The sequence below is a fragment of the Diabrotica undecimpunctata genome, unplaced genomic scaffold, assembly GCF_040954645.1.
Source record: "Diabrotica undecimpunctata isolate CICGRU unplaced genomic scaffold, icDiaUnde3 ctg00000568.1, whole genome shotgun sequence".
In the NCBI taxonomy this organism is placed as follows: domain Eukaryota; kingdom Metazoa; phylum Arthropoda; class Insecta; order Coleoptera; family Chrysomelidae; genus Diabrotica; species Diabrotica undecimpunctata.
In genome coordinates, this window is record NW_027311885.1 from 4,943,316 (window position 1) to 4,957,090 (window position 13,775).

General features: G+C 30.4%; 1 long non-coding RNA gene across 1 annotated transcript; it reads left to right on the forward strand.

Annotated features, from left to right (window-relative positions):
• The first annotated feature begins 4,492 nt into the window (after nt 1-4,492).
• LOC140431106 (uncharacterized) lies at nt 4,493-5,904 on the forward strand. The gene is made up of 3 exons (XR_011949610.1): nt 4,493-5,216; nt 5,320-5,563; nt 5,623-5,904. It is a non-coding gene; the product is annotated as an uncharacterized lncRNA (long non-coding RNA).
• Nucleotides 5,905-13,775: the final 7,871 nt, after the last annotated feature.

The following is a 13,775-nucleotide window of genomic DNA, read 5'->3' on the forward strand; positions in this document are numbered from 1 at the left end:
ACATCTGTAACTGAAAAGAACAATATATTTAAGCTTTTGTGGCATTTCAACTATTACGATATTAACCGGAGAATAAACCCACAGTTGTCGCAAAAACTGTGATTTCATTGCCAAAGAGTTAATATAACAAAAGAATTAAAAATTACCTAATAAATACTGAGAATAATGAAATTCCACACCTAACCTAACAACGTTTATAACACAGTATAGATAACAACCAGTATTCTCACTCTACCGCGGTACCTTTGATCTTTTTAGACAAAATTCGGTGACCTTGACGCCATATTGTTTGGACGAAAACCGTGGACTGGCCCTGCACATATGGACGCGACAGAGCCGACTTTGATTTATTTAACAAAATTGATTTTAATTTCAACCAATTTCAAAACTCTTCTTGCTACTCTTTCATTCTTCGAGAAATTAAAAAAAAAAACCTAAAATTGTTTCTTTCTCTGCGTTGTATTTATGATTTTGTTTTCTAACGTTTCACAACTATTTGTTACAGAACTGTCTTATACACTATCAAAAAAAAATCAAATGGAGTGTTATGCAACAGTTTTTAATAAATATGCTAGTTTTAAAGCTGTATGATTATAAAGTAGAATAAAATGCAAAGTTTCATTTCAAAATTCAAATACAGAGTTTGAAATCAGTTAATATATTTTAATTATATCTCACTAAAAACACAAGAGGATGTGAACAAAACTCCTAAATATGTATATTGATTAGTGATTGATCTTACCTGTTCATTGTAATAGACTATTTTGACTTGTTATTTCGATATAAACGATTAAATAATGTGTTATTGATGTTTCCAAATAATCATTTTATTATTTTTTCTTTTAGTTTTATTTTCATATGTTGAGTATTGAAATTTCTGTTATTGAATTTTAAGAAATAGTACAAACGTACACGGCTAAATAATGTTGTACAATATTTGAGTGGACTTTGTTCAAACGGTGACTAAAAGTTATGGTACTAAATCGAGAACATAATAATATTCGGCTGTATAGCTAATATGTCAAAATTCTTTTGAAATGGAATGTCAAGTATACCTACTTATAAAGTCAATAGAATCACCAGTAGGGATTTTTAGATTACCAAATGTGTCACCTGTTCTATTTTTATATACATTAACCTATGAATATACAGTTTTATCCGACAAATGAGTTACACTTTTTGAGTAGCTGTCTGGTATATTATTTTTAAATAATATATTAGGGCTGGGTAAACATAATTTGCTCCACAAAACATTTTTGTAAAACTTTTGGCCCCTTGAAGTACATTAAGAGTTTAAACATCCTGTTTAAACTGATTACTGAATCTTCTACCTCTTGCCTTTTTTCTAGACTGTAAAATTTGAACATTTATGAAATTAGCTTAATTTAACGAAGGACAAAATTTAGATGTAAGTGCCATATAGTCTTCAATTGTCACATTATCGACACATTTCTTTTCTGTAGAATGTAACATCTGAATTTTTATTTAAGTAATGGTTTTCCTTCCATAATTTCATAACTGTACTTCATAACACAATTTTTCTTACCATCCTTGTTGATGTACATTAGACGTCTAACGGAATTGTACAAAGTGCTAAAAGTAGCGTCATCCTGTTAATGTTAAGAATGTATTTGGGGAAATAAAAAATAAATGAACTTCATTTATTATTACATGTTACATTAGATATTACATTTATTTATTTATAACAAAGGTGACAGACCCACTGTCAAAATTATACAAAAATACATTGTAGATAAATATAATTACAGATAAAAATCAAATATACATGTATAAAATAACATTAAGTTTACAAAGTATCATTTTGTAAATTAAAATTTCAGAAGTTAAACAAATTATATCTCATGAACACTGATTTGCATGTATGAGAAGTCGGATCATAACTATATATGAACCATAATTAGTTCTGTGATATGATACATGGAAATGTAAATTCTGACGCAGTGGACGGGAAGGAATATGAAAAGAAATTAGCTAAAGCAATTCAGGAGTATGGATTATTCTATAAACAATTGCTTTTGTTCAAATGTGATTTTGAATGATATTTTACACTGTTGTTTACTTGATCTTAATTAATGTCAATATAATTAATTATTAATTAATTAGAAGTAACACTCTAATTCATTTTTATGTAATATGATAAGATATTTTAGTTAAGTACATCTCACTAAAAACACAAGAGGATGTGAAGAAAACCCCTAAATGGGTAAATTAATTATTGATTGATATTATCTGTTCATTGTAATAAAAAAAGATTATTTTGACTTAATATATTGTTATAAACAAGTAAATAATGTTTTATCGATGTTTCCAAAAAATAAATTTATTATTTTTTCTTTTGGTTATATTTTCATGTTTTTCAGTCTTGAAATTTCTCTTTATGGATTTTAATGAATAGTTCAAACATACACAGCTAAATAAAGTTATACAATATTTTAGTGGAAATTGTTCACAAGGGTGGCTAAAATTTATGGTACTAGATAGAGAAACATATGTTTTAATAATATTCTGATTTGCAACTAATATGCCAAAATTCTTGTGAAAGAGGCAGTTAAGTATCCTAATATAGTTAACAAAATCACCAGTAGCCATTTTTAGATTACCAAATGTGTCACCAGTTCTATTTTCATATCCCTTAAACATGAATATACAGAAGTATCTGACTAATTAGTTACAGTTTTTGAGTATCTGTCACACATTTCACAACTATGGAATTCTATACATTTTTTCATTAAATATCCACACACATATGTTATAAAATTTATTACCCACTGTCAAAATATACAAAACGACAATATTATAGATATATACAATATACCTATACAATTACAGATAAAAATAAAATATACATGAATAAAATAAGTAAGTATACATTAAGTTATACAAAGTATCATTTTGTAGTTTAGATTTTCAGAAGTTAAACAAATTCTATCTCATGAGCACTGATTTGCATGCATGAGAAGTCAGATAATGTAAATTCTGACGCAGTGAGCGGAGAGGAATATGAAAACAAATTAGCTAAAGCAATTCAGGAGCTTGGATTATTCTATAAACAGTTGGTTTTGTTTAAATATGATTTTGAATGTTATTTTACATTGTTGTTTATTTGATCTTGATTAATGTCAATATAATCTCACTAATCTCACTAAAAACACAAGAGCATGTGAAGAAAGTACAGTTATAGTGGATGGTTTATGTTTAATACTAACATTTTTCTCTATATCCATAGCTGAACTTTTCACTACTTCTAAAAGAAAAACAGAAAGCTTACATATGTGTTACATCTTAATTATTTATTTTATTTACCTTCATTAATAGGACATCTTGGAAGACAAGTTTTGGACTACTGCAGAATAAGTATGATCAAAAGTTGATGAGCCCTCTGTTAAAGGAAAGTTTGTGAGAACTGCAGAAGGTTGTAATCGATTTCTCATATCATTCAGAAACATCTTATTGTCGAAATGAGTACCATAAAGACGATGACTTCTATGTAAACGTTCTGTCTTATTCAATAAATCTTCTTGTCCACATGCCATTAACCAAATTTTTGCCTAAATACAAACATTTTTTTAATACACGATGAAACGTTAATAAATAATATAACATCTTAACATCTGTAATACACAATTTTAATCCTAATTTAACACTCACCTATTAACATCTTTTGGAAACGAAAACATTACTTTTTCTAGAATTATTACAACACTTTGTAGCTGCACAAGTGTGGCAAGGCTTTTTGTTTTTATTTTTGTACATATCGACGTACTTATACAACGTAATTGCGAAATAAAAAATGTATAAAGTTTATTTGTATCTATAAATACACAAAAAGTAAACAAATACAATGGCCTCTATATTATTTATTTATGACAAATGACAATGGCCAATGACATGGCCAATGACCAATGAGAGCCGTCAAATTTTTCAGAGTCCAGAGAAAATATCGTCGCTGTCTGCGCGAGTAAAATTGCGCGAACTTTCGCGCCAAAGCGGAGTGGCAATACTGGTTGTTGTCTATTCGCGATTGAAACTGAATGTAGAGGGCAGGTCGATTGCAGTGTCATGGCCGATATAAATGGTATAAACAACTAATGTTTACCATTGCTTTTACATGTATACATAGTTTGGTTTAAGACGAGTTATTTTATCATTTATAAATGAAAATTAGCCTTAATGATATCTTTGAGTATTGTGGTGAAGCAAAGAGTCCATTGGTTGAAGGGTGAAGTGATGAATTCTTAAATTTTAACTTTAATGTTTGGAACTGGCTTGTGTATTGATGAATCCAGAATTCTATTTTGTGTATACCTGGGAACCCAGAGTATAATGTTTTGTGTAATGTTTGTCTTACTACCTAGTATATGCATTATTTTATATTATGCCTTATGTTTTTAATATGTTAATTTTTATTTTATACTAGTTTTGACACGTAAGTAAGTACTTTACTGTATATTAACATAAATAAATAACTTTTTGAGTTTGTTGTAAGATAGTTCATTTGATTACATGAAATCAACCTTAACTTGGAGAGTCACCTGTCAAAAAAGATTTGTCTTTAAAAGATTCCGTAATAAATCATGAGGAAAAAACCTCACGATACTATCCCAACATGGTAAGTATTTGTATTTCTGTTATTCAAGAAAATAAATTATGTATTCTCAGTATGTTATTGACTTAATGATAGTGGTATTTTCTTTTTATTGATTTTCTCAAGTTTTCCAGTTTAGGAAAGAGAAATAGAGAAATATTTTTTGTCGATCTTGAATTGTTGAATTGCATTGAGGAACAGAACAATATCGATTTGATTTAAAATACTTTAACGTAGTCACAGTATATTGCTTTATAAAGAATATTTTTTGGCAATATACTGTGACATAGTCATAATGCTGAAATTTACTAAAAAAATTTAATAATTCTATTCAAATCAACAGCTGTCTGGTTTGTTTATACCACTTATAGTAGTTTAAATTTATTCCGCCAGAGGTCAGATACTTTGTTTTCAATCGCGAATACTGTGGTATAGATAGATACAAATAATCTTTATACATTTTTTATTTCGCAATTGCGTTGTATAAGTACGTCGATATGTACAAAAATAAAAACAAAAAGACTTGCCACACTTGTGCAGCTATAAAGTGTTGTAATAATTCTAGAAAAAGTAATATTAGCTTTTTTTCGTTTCCAAAAGATGTTAATAGGTGAGTGTTATTAGGATTAAAATTGTGTATTACAGATGCTAAGATGTTATATTATTTATTAACGGTGGATTTTCATCGTGTTTTAAAAAATGTTTGTATTTAGGGCAAACATTTGGTTAATGGCATGTGGACGAGAAGATTAATTGGATAAGGCAGAACGTTTACATAGAAGTCATCGTCTTTGTGGTACTCATTTCGACAATAAGATGTTTCTGAATGATATGACAAAATCGATTCTTCAGCAGTTCCCACAAATTTTCCTTTAATGGAGGGCTCATCAACTTTTGATCATACTTATTCTGCAGTAGTCCAAAACATATGTCTTCCAAGATGTCCTATTAATGAAGGTAAATAAAATAAATAATTAAGATGTAACACATATCTAAGCTTTCTCTTTTTCTTTTAGAAGTAGTGAAAAGTTCAGCTATGGATATAGAGAAAAATGTTAGTATTAAACATAAACCATCCACTATAACTGTACTTCAGGATATTACTATTACTCCTGGTAAAAACAACATATTCCATGGAGAACCTGAACATGTAACTACACATCCAGTAACACTAAGTTCAACTCAAGTGTCACAACAATTATCAATAAATACTCCCTGAAAAATGTATTATGAAGTACAGTTATACAATTAAGGAAGGAAAACCATTATTAAAAAAAAAAACTTCAGAAGTTACAGTCTACAGAAAAGAAGTATATTGACAATTGAAAAATTGAAATTTTATAACATTTGTGTGGATATTTAATGAAAAAATGTTTAAGAATTCCATAGTTGTGAAATATGTGGCAGATACTCAAAAAGTGTAACTAATTTGTGAGATACTATTGTATATTCATATTTAACAGATATGAAAATAGAACTGGTGAGACATATGGTAATCTAAAAATGCCTACTGGTGATTTTGTTAACTTTATTAGTATACTTGACTGTCTCTTTCACAAGAATTTTGACATATTAGCTGTACAGCCGAATATTATTAAAACATATGTTTCTCTATTTAGTACCATAAATTTTAGCCACCCTTGTGAACAATTTCCACTAAAATATTGTAGAACTTTATTTAGCTTTGTACGTTTATACTATTCATTAAAATTCATGAAGAGAAATTTGAAACTGAAAAACATGAAAATATAACCATAAGAAAAAATAATAAATTGATTATTTGGAAACATCAATAAAGCATTATCTACTTGTTTATATCAATATAAAAAGTCAAAATACTCTTTTTTTTATTACAGTGATCAGATAATATCGATTAATAGTTAATATACCTATTTAGGGGTTTTCTTCACATTATCTTATGTTTTTAGTGAGATGTAACTAAAATATCTGATCATATTCCATAAAAATGTATTAGAGTATTACTTCTAATTAATTAATAATTAATTATATTGACATTAATCAAGATCAAGTAAACAACAATGTAAAATATCATTCAAAATCACATTTGAACAAAAGCAATTATGTATAGAATAATCCTTAGGGGAGACCGGGGAGAGTTCGGACACAGGGAGACATCGGACACATTTGAATTTCGCACATTTTTGAAGATGCACTGTTGTCATTTGGTAAACACAACCTTATTTGTACATAATTATAGGTTATGTATTGACAGCTGTGATTTCGGTCGTAGTCACAGAGTTATCTATTGTGAAGTGTTTTGTCGAGTTTTGTTCTAAAAATATCGGTGCAATCCAGAAGATATATTTTAAAATACATAGACTTACCACGTATAAAACTTTGGTGCTGTAATCTACTATACTTATTTCATTAATTTGCGTTTATGTTGTTGCAATATTTAGGTAAGTTTTTTTATAAACCCATTGTATTACCAATGTTTGCATTAGGGGAGAGTTCGGACACAGTGTCCGAACTCTCCCCTGTGTGTCCGAAGTCTCCCCTGATCTGTAGTTATTCTATTTTTCTCTTACAGCTCATAATGCCCCGTACATATACAAGGGTAACAGAACGACAATTTTCTGCAGACACTATGAAAAATGCCACATCAGAGGTGCTTGACGGCAAATTGAGCATTCGGAATAGCGCCAAAACCTACGGCGTTCCTAAATCTAGTCTTCTAGATTACATAAAGAAAGCTAGAGCTGTGGGTATAGACAACGTAACATTCTCTCCAAATTTCAAGCAATCTCAAGTGTTTACCGATATAATGGAAAAAATGCTTGAAAAATATTTATTAGATTGTTCTTCCATGTTTCATGGACTAACGCCTAAAGCTGCAAGACGTTTAGCTTTTGAATTTGCCAAGAAAAACCATGTTAAAATGCCTACTACATGGAGCGAAAATGAAGAAGCTGGAACAGACTGGTTTTCAGGTTTCATGAAACGTCATCCTGTACTATCTATTAGAACACCTGAAGCCACTAGTCTCGCTAGAATGACGAGTTTTAACAAAGTTACTGTTGAGACGTTTCAAAATAAATTAGAAGAAGTTTTACGTCGTCATTCTTTTGGATCTTCAGCGATTTTCAATTTAGATGAAGTGAGTCAATTAACAATTTTGTTTAGTTATTTTGATAATTAATATCACTTATTTTTTAGACTGGGGTTACTACAGTTCAGCGTGTACCTAAAATAATTGGAAGAAAAGGTCAACATCAAATAGGGCAGGTGACCTCACGTGAACGTGGAGAATTAGTTACACAAGTGGGCATAATTTCTGCTGATGGAAAAGCATTGCCTCCTATATGGGTATTCCCACGGCAACGTTTTGATGAAAACCGCATGATGAAAGGGGTTCCTCAAGTTGCTTTAGGATTAGTATCTCCTTCAGGATGGATGACAAGTGATAATTTTTTGAAAGTACTTAAACATGTTGTCAAAAATACACTCTGCTCTGATACTAATAAAATTTTACTAATCATGGATAACCACGAGTCCCATCTCTCAGTGGAGGGACTTGATTACTGCAAAGAAAATGGAATTACTGTTTTGACACTACCACCTCATACTTCTAATAAGTTACAACCTTTGGACCGAACAGTGTTTGGTCCTTTCAAAAAGTTTTTTAATGATGGTGCTAATTCCTGGATGTTGTCTAATCCTGGTCAGACACTTTCTATATATGACTTGCCTGCTATTTGTTCTTCTGCTTGGGACAGAGCTGCCAATCCAGTTAATATTAAAAGTGGTTTCAAGTGTACAGGTATTTGGCCTTTTGACAGGAATATATTCGGAGAAGAAGAGTTCTTATCTTCTTACGTGACAGATAGACCAATGCCTACTACAGAACCGGAACTCGGAAAAAGAGATTTTGATAGCTTGTCCAAACCGGGGCCAAGCAAAGTTTTAGTTTCTCCGAGTCACTCAACTTCTCCAAACATCATTTCTCCAGAAATGGTTAGACCGTTTCCCAAGGCGCCAGAACGTAAAACATCAAATAGAGGGAGGCCTAAGGGCAAATGTATCATTGCCACGGATACTCCAGAAAAAGACGAAATTGCCAACAGGAAACTAAAACGATCTGTTACAAGGAAAGTAAATCCTAAAAAAAGACAGAAAGTCACTAAAAAAATTGTTGAAACATCTTCTTCTTCTTCCTCTGAAGACATAATGAGCAATGAAAAATCCTCTGACTTCATAGAGCAAGATGACGAAGTGGATACAGAAGAAACAAATATTGCAAATGGTCAGTTTATAATTGCCAGAGTTTATGGAAAAACACCAGCTACATTTCGGCACTATGTTGCAGAAATTCAGGAAAAACAGATAAAAGGATACGACGTAAAATTTTATAAAAAACATGCCACTTCTAATCGGTTTATCTCCACTGAAGAAGATGCTTTTGTTATATTTGAAGACATAAAATGTATTTTACCGAAGCCCTTGAAAGATACACGTCAAAGATATGAAAATATGATCTATTTTAATACAGATTTAGAAGATTATTGATTGCATTAATTTTTTAATATCTAAACATGTCTATTTTTTTTAAATACATTTTTATAAGTAACATATGTTGTACTGTCCGAAGTCTCCCAGTACTGTCCGAAGTCTCCCAGTTCCTAGTCCGAAGTCTCCCCGTTTCTGGGGAGACTTCGGACAAATGACCCCCTGCAATATTTTTTTATTTTTGTTGTTAATTTATTGATTTGATATATTCTGCTCTTGATTGGTTATGCCTGAACCTTGGAAGCTTAAGTTAACTACTTTAAAAGGTAAATATATCAATACACTTTTCTAATAAAAATTAATTTTTAAAAATGGTCCGAACTCTCCCCGGTCTCCCCTACTCCTAAATTGCTTTAGCTAATTTCTTTTTATATTCCTTTGGCATATTGATTGCAAAGCCGAATATTATTAAAATAAAATATTGTATAACTTTATTTAGCTGTGTATGTTTGTACTATTTATTACAATTCATGAAGAGAAATTTCAAGACTGAAAAACATGAAAATATAACCAAAAGAAAAAATAATAATTGATTATTTGGAAACATCAATAAAACATTATTTACTTGTTTATAACAATATAATAAGTCAAAATACTCATTTTTATTACAATGTACAGATAATATCTATCAATAATTAATATCCCCATTCAGGGACTTTCTTCACATTATCTTATGTTTTTAGTGAGATGTAACTAAAATATCTGATCATATTCCATAAAAATGTATTAGAGTGTTTCTTCTAATTAATTAATAATTAATTATATTGACATTAATCAAGATCAAGTAAACAACAATGTAAAATATCATTCAAAATCACATTTGAACAAAAGCAATTAATTATCCATAGAGAATAGTCCATACTCCTAAATTGCTTTAGCTAATTTCTTTTCATATTCATTCCCGGTCACTTCTTCAGAATTTACATTTCCATGTATCTCATCGCAGAACTAATTATGGTTCAAATATGTTTAAAAAGTATGTTAATAAGGTCTCAATTAAACTACTGTATTGGCTGAACATATATTAATAATATTCATACATTACCACATGATGATGTCGCCCATTAATAATTTTAGCCTTAAACGCTGCAACCTTACTGACCCAATTTTGCATATTGGTTTCTGCATAATTGAAATTATTGGTTTATGATCTGTTAGGACATCAACATCACACTGGTAAATAAAGTTATGAAATTTTTGTGTACCATAAAAAATGGCTAATAACTCTTTCTCTGTCTGGCTGTAATTTATTTCATGTTCATTCATAGACCTAGATGAATATGCAACTAATTTCAACATACCATCATAGTTTTGAAACATACAACACCCAATTCCATTTTTGGATGCATCACATTGCAAAACTATCTTTTTATTTGGATCAAATGGTACCAGAGCTGGAGAATTTGAAATTATTTTCTTTAACTTATCAAAACATTCCTGGTGTTTAGGCAACCATTGCCATTCTACATTGTTTTTTAAAAGTTCACATAAAATTTGCATGTGCTCAGCCATATTTTTAACATAACGTCTAATATAGTTAAAGGAACCTATTATTCTTTGTAACTCTAATTTACTTTTTGGAGTTTCTAATTTACATAAAGCATCTGTCCTCTCAGGATCTACTTTCATTCCTAAATGAGAAAAAATTTGTCCCATAAACTTTACTTCTTTTCTGCTAAATTGAATTTTCTCTTTATTAAATCTAGCACCCACCTCTTTTGCTCTATTTATCACCTCTTTGACCGCTTGATCATGTTCATCTTGAGACGCCCCTGCTATGATCATATCATCATGACAAACTACAATGTTTTTAATATCACCAAAATGCTTTTCAACTGCCTCTTGAAAAAGGTCTTGAGAATTTGATAACCCAAAAGGTAAAACTAAAAACCTGTAAGTTCCATAGTGTGTAGAGAAACAACATTTCCATGAAGAATTTTCATTAATTGAAAGTTGGTGATAACTTTCAGATAAATCAAAAACAGAATATACATTTTTGTTTAATAATTTTGAACATATTTCCTCAATGGACTCCCCAACTCTAGGTTTGCGTACTATATGTTTATTCAGATCTGAGGGATCTAAACATATTCTTAATTTACCATTACTCTTTTCGACTATCACCATTCTATTAATACTTGCCCTGGGGTCTATGTTTTCTACCTTAACAATTGCTTTTCTTTGGACTAATCTATCTAGCTCAGTTTAAGTGAATTTCTAATTTTTATTGGACACTTGGTAGGTGGATAGCAAACTGGTTCAAATTTATCATTTGTTGTAATTTCATATGTGCCAGGAAATTTGCCTGACCCTGTTAAAACTTCAAAATTTTCATTGATAAATTTATCTGTTAAATCAGACCGGCCTATCTTATTTATTTTTATAGAATCAATACGTTTTACCAAACTTAAATTTAAACATGTTTGTCCACATATCAGAACCTGACTTACACCATCCACAATGACAAAATCTTCAAAAATATTCTTACCCTTACATTTTACATTTAAATTTACTACACCTATAGGATGAGACACATTTCCATCAAATGCCTTTAACACATATTCAGTAGGCCTGGTTTTAAATTGACAATTAAATTTTTTATAAACATTTAAAGGAATAACATTTACATCTGCCCCTGTGTCTAACTTAGCTTTCAATTTATAATTTTCAACCTCTATATACTCTTCCCAAGTGTCTATCAAATCAACATTACATACCTTTTTCCTGCTGTTAACATTTCTTACAAAAAATTCATTAGAAGAGGTTGACTCACAATCATCTTTTTCAGTACTTTTAATATTTTTGACCTTGCAGGCAACTGCATAATGGTTTTTTAGTCCACACTTGTTACACTTCTTGCCATAAGCTGGGCATTCCCTCGGACCATGCTTTTTTGCACACCTTCTGCATAAAAAACTTCTTCTTCAACTTCTTTCTCTTCATTCCAAGGTTTCTTCTTTATATCATATTTCTTTTTCTCTATCTTCTGTGTATGATTAATATTTCCTGTGTTATATTGAAACTGTAAATTTTGAGATCTACTTTGCTCACTTGTTCTGCAGAATTCTATAGCTTTATTTAAACTTAATTTGTCTATTCGCAGGAGGGCTTCTCGTGTGGTCGGATCCCTAATTCCCATAACAATTTTGTCTCTTAATGCCTTGTCTTCACATGACTCATCGGGATCTAGGGCATTGTAAATGGAACTTCTAACCAAATGTCTGCACTCTGTCAAAAAATGTTCAAATGTCTCCCCATCTTCTTGTACTCGTTTTATAAAGTTGTACCTCTCAAAGCATTCGTTAACTCTTGGGTTCACATACTTATCTAACAGCTGCATTGTGAATTCATACTTATTTAGTTCTTCATCAGGGATAACAAAAGTAGCCATAATCCGTGCTGATTCATGGCCAATAATATTTCGCAGGATGGATAATTTCATCTGATCTACAGCGTCGTGTTGTCCTGTTGCTACTAAATAATCTTCGAATGAAATTTTCCAAAATTTCCATTCAGAAGCGGCACTCTGACCCTGGAGGTCGAAATCTTGGGGTAACTTAACATAACCTATTCCATTGACCATGCTTGCCATTTTGGGAACACTTAAATTTTTCTTTTTAATAAACTTAGCACTTAACTTTATCCTTGGACACGTAGATTCCATAAATTGACTGCGTCATGTTTAAAGTATGTTAATAAGGTCTCAATTAAACTACTGTATTGGCTGAACATATATTAATAATATTCATACATTACAACATGATCATGTCGCCCATTGTCCCCGTTGGGAAGTGGTGTTGACTTGACATTGACATATTTGACATAGTTACCAGGTTTACGTTAAGCCTATCTTACATTAATGTCAAACAAAATATAGGTATGATCTGACTTCTCATACATGCAAATCAGTGCTCATGAGATATAATTTGTTTAACTTCTGAAATTTTAAACTACAAAATGATACTTTGTAAACTTAATGTGTACTTGTTTTATACATGTATATTTGATTTTTATCTGTAATTGTATTTATCTACAATGTATTTTTGTCTAATTTTGGCAGTGGGTCTGTCACCTTTGTTATTATTAAATAAATAAATAAATGTAATATCTAATGCAACATGTAATAATAAATGAAGTTCATTTAAAAATTTATTTTTTATTTCCACAAATACATTCTTAACATTAACAGGATGACGCTACTTTTAGCACTTTGTACGATTCCGTTAGACATCTAATGTACATCAACAAGGATTGTAAGAAAAAACTCAAAGAAAAATTCTGCTATGAAGTACAGTTTACCATTATTTAAATAAAAAATTCAGAAAACATTCTGTACATTCTACAGAAAAGAAATGTGTCGATAATGTGACAATTGAAGACTACATGGCACTTACATCTAAATTTTGTCCTTCGTTAAATTTAGCTAATTTCATAAATGTTCAAATTTTACAGTCTAGAAAAAAGGCAAGAGGTAGAAGATTCAGTAATCAGTTTAAACAGGATGTCTCTTAATGTACTTCAATGGGCCAAAAGTTTTACAAAAATGTTTTGTGTAGCAAATTTTGTTTACCCAGCCCTAATATATTATTTATAAATAATATACCAGACAGCTACTCAAAAAGTGTAACTAATTTGTCGGATA